The 10,612-nt window shown below is 42.2% G+C and overlaps 1 long non-coding RNA gene across 1 annotated transcript in view; it reads left to right on the forward strand.

Annotated features, from left to right (window-relative positions):
* Nucleotides 1-10,351, forward strand: part of LOC144819419 (uncharacterized) — a 101,845-nt gene extending 91,494 nt beyond the window's left edge. Inside the window, exons 2-3 of the long non-coding RNA XR_013607357.1 lie at nucleotides 9,635-9,823; nucleotides 10,234-10,351. This is a non-coding gene — a long non-coding RNA (uncharacterized LOC144819419). The remainder of the gene's footprint in view (nucleotides 1-9,634; nucleotides 9,824-10,233) is intronic.
* Nucleotides 10,352-10,612: the final 261 nt, after the last annotated feature.

Consider the following 10,612-nt stretch of genomic DNA (forward strand, 5'->3'; position numbering starts at 1 on the left):
ATCCTCACTGACGCTAAAAAACTGGGAGTATTGTTGTGAATTGACTGGTCGTTTGATTGCGAATTGTAATCTCCGTATTATTCATTTCAAGTATTTGCATCAGCTGTGCTATACCCCCAGTCAACTAAAGAAATTCGGGTTACGAGAGTATGCAAGATGTGTGCGATGTGGGCAAGATGAAGCAGGCATTATACACTTGGCGTGTAACCCCGGTGGAGCGGGTGTAACCCTGCTCACCTTGTTCTCTGGGGCGACCTGCTGTGCTCTGTGTTCCCGCTGTTTGGGACATCGCTGTTGCTGCCTGCAGTCCTCCCGCCGCCGCACACCACCACAGCGGCCGCAGGACTACAATTCCCTGGGGGCATTGCGGCAGGAGCCGCCATCGTCATTTCCCGCCACCGGAGGCGCTTGAAATTGCGCGCACTCCCCGTGTCGCGGGAGCGCCCGGGGCGAAGCCCGGGCAAAGGGCGGGCCCTCTACGGCCGGAAGAGGCTAGGCTGGGCCTGAGGACTTTGATTTTTATCGGAGTAAGTAGTGATCAATCTCATACCATAGCCCGCTATTGTTATCCTTGCATTATGGCCACAGCTGCTACTAGCCCTGCTTTTGCTGGATCGGAAAAAAATGGGGTTATGCTAAACCGGACCCTGGATGGCTATTTTCTTAAATCTGCTCCCGAGGGCAATAAAGAACTGTTGCTAGCAGAGCGGCGGGCAGACCGTCGTCGTTCAATTGAACGTATTAAAAATAGGACCCTCTCTGAACCTATAATGTCTGTCACCTTGGAAGACGACTTGAACATCTCATTGACAGGCAACATATCACCAACTGCTAGTGTGCCCCTACTACTTAAAGAATGCTTAGCTCCTGCTGTGTCACCTACGCAAACTCAACCAGAACTACCAATTGTGACAAATGACCTCCCTGGTACACCTAAAACTCCCAAAACTATGATCTCGCCTACAATTAGACCAGGCAAGGTAGTGAGAGGTAAAATCTTGGGGCCATTGCCACAAAAAATATATGGGCCTCCACCTCCTAAAAGGAGACGAAAAATAACCAACACAAGTAAGCCCAAATTAATTCACACGGAATTTGGGACGAAAATGAACCCTGCTACTACCATGACTAAGGGAGAACTTGCCATCAAGCAACCGATAGCATCTGTTTCTACCATCCCAACATTCCCGATACCATTCCCCCAAGCTGTCATAGAGCCAGATATCACGGATATTCCAATGGAAGAAGGTCAGCAATCAGCCTCCCCGAAGACTCTTTTGGACAACATAGAACTAATTGTGCGAAGCTATATGCTCGCCTTAGCTGAAAGACTCAAGGGAATAGAATTAAGGTTGGGAAAAATAGAGGGGGATTTGACAACAATTGGGAATTCTGTCAGGTCACCAGAGCTCATGAAAGTGTCACACCCCCAAAAAATTGCTACGTCACTGTATACCCTGCCAAAAGATGTGGTGGTCGTAACATCTTCTACTACTGGCATCAATCAGATAGCAGCAACTCCAGCTGCTTCTAACCTTTTGCTCGCAGGTGCGTCATCATCTGTTAGCAAATTTCCTGACAAATCCAAGCCTAAACAGCTAATAACAACTATGGGTAAATCTAACGTAACATTGATCAGTAACAATGATACTCCAGCCAATACCAAGGTAAGGGAACCAAGTATCATTACAAATAGACCCCCAAGACTAGAAGAGAATGAGATCAACTATGTAAGAGGGGGACAGGCTAGGAGACCACCTATGGAACTCCCGCCGGAAGCACTACCGTACGTGGTTACTTACCGGGGTTCCAGAACTCCCAAGTGGCAAACGGGAAGGTTATTCCCAACTAAAAAACAAGATCATGCACTGGCTATCATTGTATAGACCTAAACCTAACCAGGTGAATGGTGAAATAGTCCATGTTCGTCGCTTGTCTTGGCTGGGTGGGAGAACAAAGGATATAGGGGGTGACATTGTTGTTATAAACTTCAGGGACAGAAAAGCTGTTCAGTACATTCTGAATTGGCCTTTTGGTAACGAAAATAATTGCATTATACCACGTCCCTTGACGTATTTTTATCCAAGAGCCACAGTGTTTCCCCCCCAACATTTAAATAATAACACCCACCTTACCAACCACTTTTCCTACATGGAGACTGCCAGGAATCCCGCATACATGCTCCAGTCAGCTCCAACTCCCGCAACACATGGGTGGAATACCATACCGACAAGCCGCAATATAGGAGAAAATGGTAACATGACCCACTTGATGCCATTTACTCCTTTAGAGTTAACAAATAGGTTTGAGGCATTCAGTGGTATGGAGGAATGTGATTGATGTTTAAAGAGCGCAGAGGATGTCGGGAGGATTGAAAATGTTCTACACACCACAAGGTCGTATAAAGAAATGGGTACTGGTTGTTCAAAGACAGTGCTATGTACTGTTGCAACAGTTGATGATGTGAATAGTAGCTTGATTGTTATCCCACCCACAGGGTCTCTTGGGAGAAAAGAGGGACCCCCATTGCTTATACCTGAAATAAGGTTAGAAAGTAGAGATGATGTAAGAGGAATTGAAAAGGACCCATGTATAGTAAGATATAACGAAGAAAAAGTGATTAGTGGTCCTATGGTGGGCTTAGGTGTTGTTGGTCCAAGTAAAGATGAAGATACTAGTAGATCGACTGCTGTCTTACCTGCAGCGCTCTATGGTCCAAAGGAGGGATCCCCCCTTGCTTACACTTGTTTCATGGAATATAGCGGGGGTGCGTGCGAAATTATGTGATCCCGACTGGAATGAATATATGAATTCCTTTGATATCTGTGTGTTGCAGGAGACATGGGCCACAGTACAGTTGCACAGGGTTGGCTATAAAACTTATCAAATAGAGGCTGTGCCTTCCACAAGAGGTCGTGCATCTGGAGGTCTACTAGTGTGGATCAGTGTATCTCTCAAAATAGGCATAAAAATGCTTAACACTGATTCCCCAGACATTCTCGGTCTGGAAGTAACTACAGCGGACAATAGGGTGATCTACCTCTTTAACGTATACAACAGCCCCCAGTCTTCCCATAAGGAATCATTGTGCATAGGGAAGCTAGACTCACTTATGGACTTATTAAGACTAGGCGCAAGTGTCATCCTATGTGGGGACCTGAACTGCAACTTCGAACCAATTACAGATATAGCACAATTGTTCGAAGACGAGGACACTGCCAATGGAATACCAGCCCTGAATGAAAATAGAATGGTGGCTGGCACCGCATTGGCTTTGCAGATTACAAGGTTGTTGACTTCCCATGGCCTGAGAGCATGTAATGGGCGCATGCCATCTGATAGCCCGAAAGCCCCTACTTTTAAGAGACATGAGTATGAAAGTAAATTAGATTTTGTCATAGTCTCTCTTGACCTGTGGCCTTTCACAGAAGATCTAAATGTTAAAAAGAGATATGAAAGTGACCACTTCCCTTTGGAAACAAGCTTTCAACAAAGAATGTTAAAGGGGTCGGAAGCTACGGAGGTAGGCCATAGCTCAGTATCCTCATCTATAAAAGACAACACTGTCCTTAGTAATAATCGCAGGGCGGTTAAATGGGCCTATGTATTGGAAAAAGAGGACCTATTAGCCAATATATACAGCACATTTGCAGACACTCTAAGCATATACTGTCCGCACAGCTATGACCCCAAAGATTTCATTAAATTGCATAAATCCCTCTTCAGCAAACTATTAGTACTCCTCACTAAAATACCTAAAAAAGGTGCAGGCATGACCAATGTAAAAGCCACAGGCAAACCTTGGTACAACAAGGAATGCCGTCTTGCTAAAACTGCACTGATCAATGCTGTTAAAAGGGAAGGTCCATTAGAAATTAGGGATAAAAGGAAGGCTTACAATAGAATTATTGCAAGAGCTAAATCCTCCTGGGATGAGGAAATATGGCTCAGTATGTTAACAGCCGCAAAAAACAAGGACCAGAGACAATTTTGGGAAATAGCAGCTAAGGGAAACAACCGCGAGAAGGGTTCTAGGGAGGTCTATCTAGATGAGGACACATGGGTAAAACATTTCACATCACTATATGAAGCCAAAATTTTAACTGGTGTTGATGCAACAGATGCACCCACTGTCATAATACCAGCCAATATTCACCCGGTAGTGTCTAATATACATGAAACAGAGACAGCACTTGCCATGGTAAAGAAAGGGAAGGCGCCCGGACTAGACAAAATTCCGGGCGATCTTTATCTGTGCAATGTTGAGGTTTGGGCACCCTATTTGAACCATCTATTTAATATAGTTGCAGCCACCAACCATATTCCGGATACATGGAACGGCGCAGAAATTATTACCATTTTTAAAAAAGGGGATCGTGGCGATCCAGCCAATTATCGCCCCATTAGTCTTTTAGACATAACACAGAAGATCTATGCTAGACATATTTTAAATCGAATAAATTCATGGCTGGAGGATGAGTCAGTTTTATCCAAATATCAGGCGGGGTTTAGGAACAAAACAAGTACTTAGACCAGGTATTTAGGCTTTGCTGCTTGTATTGGAAATATGTCATAATTCGCAAGGGCCACTTGTATGTGACCTTTGTAGACCTGCGAGCAGCATTTGACCTAATTCCCCGTGATCTACTTTGGGAAACTCTGAATAGGCAAGGGCTGCCAGGCGAATTGTTAAAACTCATAATGGGCTTGCACCAGGAGAATTATGCTAAAGTTAGGTGGGGACCAAATGGGGAACTTACAAACCCAATCCCCATAAAACGGGGAGTACGCCAGGGATGCGTACTGGCCCCCACCCTTTTCTCCCTATACGTAAATGACATTGCAGCCTATATGGAAAATTGTGAGAATGATTCGCCCCCCGATTAGGAGGGGAACGTGTTGCGTCCCTCCTTTTTGCGGATGATACAATTTTAATTTCGCAAACACCACGCGGCCTCCAGACCCTTTTAGACAGGTTCCAACAGTATTGTACTTTGAAAGGACTAGAAATCAATATAAAAAAAACTAAATACATGGCACTAAACCCGCACAAAACTTTTAAAAGGAATTTAATGTTAAACGGACAAAAATTAGACTACGAACATAGCTTTACATGTCTGGGAGTCCTGCTAGATTCTTTAATGGGATGGGGCCCACAACTAGAGAAATCAAAACTGGTGTTTAAACAAAATTGTTTTCCCATATTGCAGAGACACAATAAAAGTGTCAATAAGGCGGTCACCTCAGCAGTGGAGCTTTTTAGATATAAGGTCCAATCAGCCTCACTGTATGGGGCGGAAATTTGGGGGCCAGTATGTAAGAAAACTTTTGAAGTACTTGAGAATAAGTTTATTAGGGGTCTTCTAAAAATTCCTAATAACACTCCGCTTATTCCCCTATTTCTTGACTTAAACATTAAACACACAGATCATCATGCAATATTGAGACCAGTATTGTTGTGGGTCAGACTATGGACAACAATTGAACTATCAGATTATAAAAATGGCTTGAAATAGGTCCTTGAACTTGATAGTGACAGGAAAATCTTTTGGTTTAAACATGTAAAAACCTGGCTAACCAAGCTAGGATTAATGCACTTCTGGAACGAGCCAGGTTCTTTAAACTCAGTTTCTAAGAAAATAGTCAAACTGTCTTTTTGGTCATACGTGAGCAACGATTCCGTGTACATAAGAACACATGGTCCTCTTACAGAAAAATTCCTTATGGTAAAAAATGAGGCATCTTTTGAACAATTTCTAGATGAAATCGAGCCACCACTGGCCAAAACTCTGTATTTGAAATTTAGATATGGCACGCTGAGATTTAAAGTAACAGAGAAAAGTTGGGGGAAGACAGATAATGACTGCTGCAGCATATGTACCAACAATCAAAGGGAGGATATCTATCATATATTATTTTTCTGCCCTAGTTATGTAAAGGCGAGGAAAAGATGGATTGTCCCTCTGTGCCGCAACATTGGTTCTATTTCGCATAGGGAAGCTGGTAGGATCCTAAGCACGGACACCAGCCAAGTATTCGTGTTCGGAATCAGTAAATTTCTATTGTCCGTTTACTATACCAGAAGGAAATTAAAGCTTTCATTTTAAATAAGGAAAAGTGCCATCCTGATATCTTATAAATCATGAATTATGCCTAGCCATTTGTGTCTTCTCAAACTCCCGGTTGTTATAATCAATTTAATGTTTTTTTAATGTGATTTTAAACATTTTAACATATTTATGCATTTTTTGCGCCAAATATAAAATTGTATTCTGTGTGTCCAAATATGATGAAATGTTGCTCCTATAGCGGGGTGCTGAACCATAATGAACTGTAAGCTGTATATATGGTGAATTTTATCATGTTTTGTCATATTTTATTGCATTTTTTATGTTGCAAGTCAACAAAATAAAGATTAAACTGAACTGAAACTTGGCGTGGGACTGTCCTGCAATATATGCCTTTTGGAAAAGGGTTGTACAGGTGCTCTCAAAAGTAACTCTAGAAAACATTGCATGTGTACCAGAGTTATGCCTAGTAGGCTTGGTGAAAAAGCTTAAACCCTGCAATAGGTGAATAGTCGCAATCTCTACTTTGCTTGCGAAGTGTGCAGTTGCAATGAATTGGGGGGCTAAGTCCTCTCCAACTCTTCGGAAATGGATTTGAGACCTGGTGTATTGCAAAGAGCAAATGGGCATCTATGCGGAGGAGCTGCCCACCGCCTCACCACCTAAAGACTTTTGGGTACCCCTTTCTATGTTTCTGCTTCAAAACCCGGACCTGCAATAGATATAATGTGCACTCACCTAGACTGTTATGTAAATACGCGTGGTCCTTCAACACCCTGTAGGCTGAAAGGTGTTATGTAGATTGTTCACAAGATTGCAATGCTGTACTTTCTGAAAGAGGGAGTTGGGTGGGGTTTGGGGAGGGGTTTGTTAATGATATGCAGAAAATTGTTTGCGCTTCCATGATACTATTTATGTCTACAAGGTTCAAATTTTTATAATTCTGCACATTGTGTTCGCAAACTTACCAAACATTAAATTAAAAAATAGAATAATAATTAAATCCCATGGCTTCAAGAGAAATCTTGAATGCATTGTTTTCTGCTTATTTGCACTGTACGGCCTTTTGTAGAATTTAGTGCCTATGCTGCTAGGGTAAAAATTAGAAATGCAAATAAGGAAGTTACCCTGCTTTAGAAATTATTGATGCCCTTTCATAACCTGTTTGCTCAATGGAACTACTGTTTACTGCAAGTTTGCACTTTAATATATAATGATCCAGCCTATGTCTGATAGATTCTATAATTTATTTGTAAAATGAATATAAAGTTAATTGGCTTTATTGCATAAATATGAACGTATTTATAAATTGTCAAGAATATTTTGTCATCGTTTTAAAAAGATGCTCACAAACCGTTTTATTATTGGGCTATAACTGCATGTGTTAATGTTTTTATATATTGTCCGATTACTAAGATGTTTTTAATTGCAATGATTTTTGTTAATCAAGCAATAAAGACCTTATTCGTTCATTCATTCAGAGTTGGGAATTATGAGACAAGGGGTCACCCTGTATCAATCCTTCTTCCAGTCCTCGTGGCTTTAATTCACACGGTGTTGTGAGAGATATTATGAAGTTCTCTTTTGTGTAACGTGACTGGCCGCCCACACACAGCTCCTAAACTAGAATACGCCTGTTTATCACTTCTGCTGCTTAGCCACAGTTCAGTACCTAAGGGATTAATCAGGAAGAGGATATAATGAGGTTATCTGCCCACCCCTTGTTGTGGGTAGGCCGCTCCCACTGCATACTTTAGAATTTCCGGGCCCTGCAAATAGTGCAGATTTTATTGGAGATTTTCCTTTTGTTCGTTAAACAGGAAATGAAAGAGGAAATATCTCCCTTCAAAATAAATTCCTGTGTGGAAAAATGTGACTTCTAGTAACGAGGAAAGCAAAGCTGAGCATAAACCTTGTTAAACGCCTATTTATTCCACAAGTGACAGCGTCAATTTTTCTGCCACATCTTTAATGAACATGATGAAGGTACAAAGGCATTTTAGTCTAAATGGAGTTTTTATTTATAGCAGCAGAAGCAGACTGTCCTATCTTGGGAACACCCTTGAAGTCCATCGGGCCTTTTATCTCCTTGCTGCTGATTTACTCTGTTGATGTCTGGTGTGGTTGACAGCATAAGTGCCACTGTCACTAATATTGGCTTGTATGCATGGGCTTTCCTGAAAGAGGAAGCAAATAATGACCTTTTGTGTGGAGGTCTGCCAAAATAACTTCTGCTAATCTTGATTCAACCTCTTCTTATCTTGGAACCACCTTCACTGAGCTTTAGCTGTTGCTGTTTTTCAATGACCAATATTTAACAGATTTTGTTTTAGCTCTATACATCAACATTATTTACAGTACATCCTTTTTAATGCTGACATAAAGGTTCACATGCAATATTCTGTCATTGTAAACATATGACCACATCGAATGTGTCAGGGTAGGAATACTCTAGGACGTTAACATGAAACTAGCCTGGAAGAAAAGGGGAGAGATAAAGCTATGCGTAGGGTGGTGAAACGAGACAGGGTTATCAATCAATCTATCTATCTATCTCTCTCTCTCTCTCTCTCTCTCTCTCTCTCTCTCTCTCTATATATATATATATATATATATATATATATATATATATATATATATATATATATATATATATATATATATATATATATATATATATATATATATATATATATATATATATATATATATATATATATATATATATATATATATAGTATCAAGACACCGTCCCCGACTGGAGACCTGCTCTCCCCTACAAAAGTACCCCGGACTCGGAGCTTGCACCAGCACATCGTTGGACACACCAATGGTGGCAGGTGGGCAGTGAAGCCTCAGTGCGCAGGACCTACAATTGAGCGCGGGGGAAGGGGCTGGGGTGCATCAGCCTGGGTGCGCAAGTGCGAACAAGCGATGTGACCGTCCGTAATGATGTGATCTGACCTCATTCAGTCACATCTCTGTCTCATTTTAATGACCAGCTGGACCGTACTGTAGGCCTGAACCAGTGGGCAGCACTACCCTACAGACACTTGTAGAGCGCGGTGCTGTGGGAGGGGTAGGGTGCATCAGCCTGGGTACGCAGGTCCGAACAAATTTTTTTTCCATGCGTAATGATGTGATCTCTGACCTAATTCAGTCTCATCTCTGTCTCATTTTAAGGACCTGCTGGACCGTACTGTAGGCCTGAGCCAGCGGGCAGCGCTGCCCTAAAGACACGTGGCGTTGGCTTTTAGGGCACTGTAGTGAGCTCATTACTAAGTGTACATGCACACAGGCTTCCGCCACTGCATTACACGTGCACATTATGCTTCTAGCATGCCCTCTGTTCCTTTGTATGTAAACGTTAGCATAACATATTATTATTTAACCTTGTGTATTCTTGTGCACTCCAACTCCTCTTTGAACCACGATTACCATTAACAGTTGGTAGATAGTACTCCAAAAACAAAGGATGCACTCAACTGGTGTTTTCTATTAAGCTTGAAATAAACCTTCATTTACCTCCAGACGTTTCCACCATTAAATTATTTTTCCCTTTTCAGACAGTGAATTGATTGAGCCAAAATGGGTGGAGCGGGTGCTCAACCCGTCATGATGCCCTTGGCATTCTGACGCCTTCCATCGTGGTATCAAGACACCGTCCCCGACCGGAGACCTGCCCTCCCACCCTACAAAGGTACCCCGACTCGGAGCTTGCACCAACACATCGTTGGACACACCGATGGTGGCAGGTGAGCTGTGAAGCCTCAGTGCGCAGGGCCTACAATTGAACACAGTGCGGGGGATGGTGCTGGGGTGCAGCACCATGGGTGCAGAGATGCAGACAAGTGATGTTCCCGTAGCTAATAATGTAATCTCTGGCCTCATTCATATGTTTCATTTTAAGGACTTGCTCGACCACACTCTTTGCCGCGGACCCCTGCATCCTAGACAAATGGGTGATGGGATGTAAACTCTGAGGGCTGGGTGCAATAGGCCGACACTCTGTCCCTTCCTCCCTCTGTTCTTTTGACTCTCCCTTCCCTTCTCCCTTCCACCCACTCCCTCTCCCTCCCATTCTCACTATCTTCCTTTTTTTGGACTACCTTTCTTTTCCTCTTCTACATAGCACACATATTTATGTTTCATTTTTGTCTTTCAGGTTTTGTATGCTGCTTCCGGAGGAGTCCCACCCACGTATTTCATGGTATACTGTTGTTTGTTCTAATAAACATGCATTTCCATTTATTTGTGTTGTTTTAATAAAGATTATTTTTTCCAATAAATAAGTGAATGTATAGGTCTTCTTTTTCTGACAACACTTGTCTTTAGTTTATTGTGAAAATCGTCTGTTTATAGGAGGTTTTGAGACAAAACATTTGTAACTTTGCGGTGCACCTACAAAATATAAACCAACAGACTATTACATAAATGAAGTCTGCGTAATTCTACAACTGCAAGGGTTCTATGCATGTATCACCATGAGTACTTCCCATGTGATTACAGAACCTATAAGGCACTGCCTGGGACCACCGCGACTT

This window comes from Lissotriton helveticus, chromosome 2_1 (genome assembly GCF_964261635.1).
Source record: "Lissotriton helveticus chromosome 2_1, aLisHel1.1, whole genome shotgun sequence".
Lineage (NCBI taxonomy): Eukaryota > Metazoa > Chordata > Amphibia > Caudata > Salamandridae > Lissotriton > Lissotriton helveticus.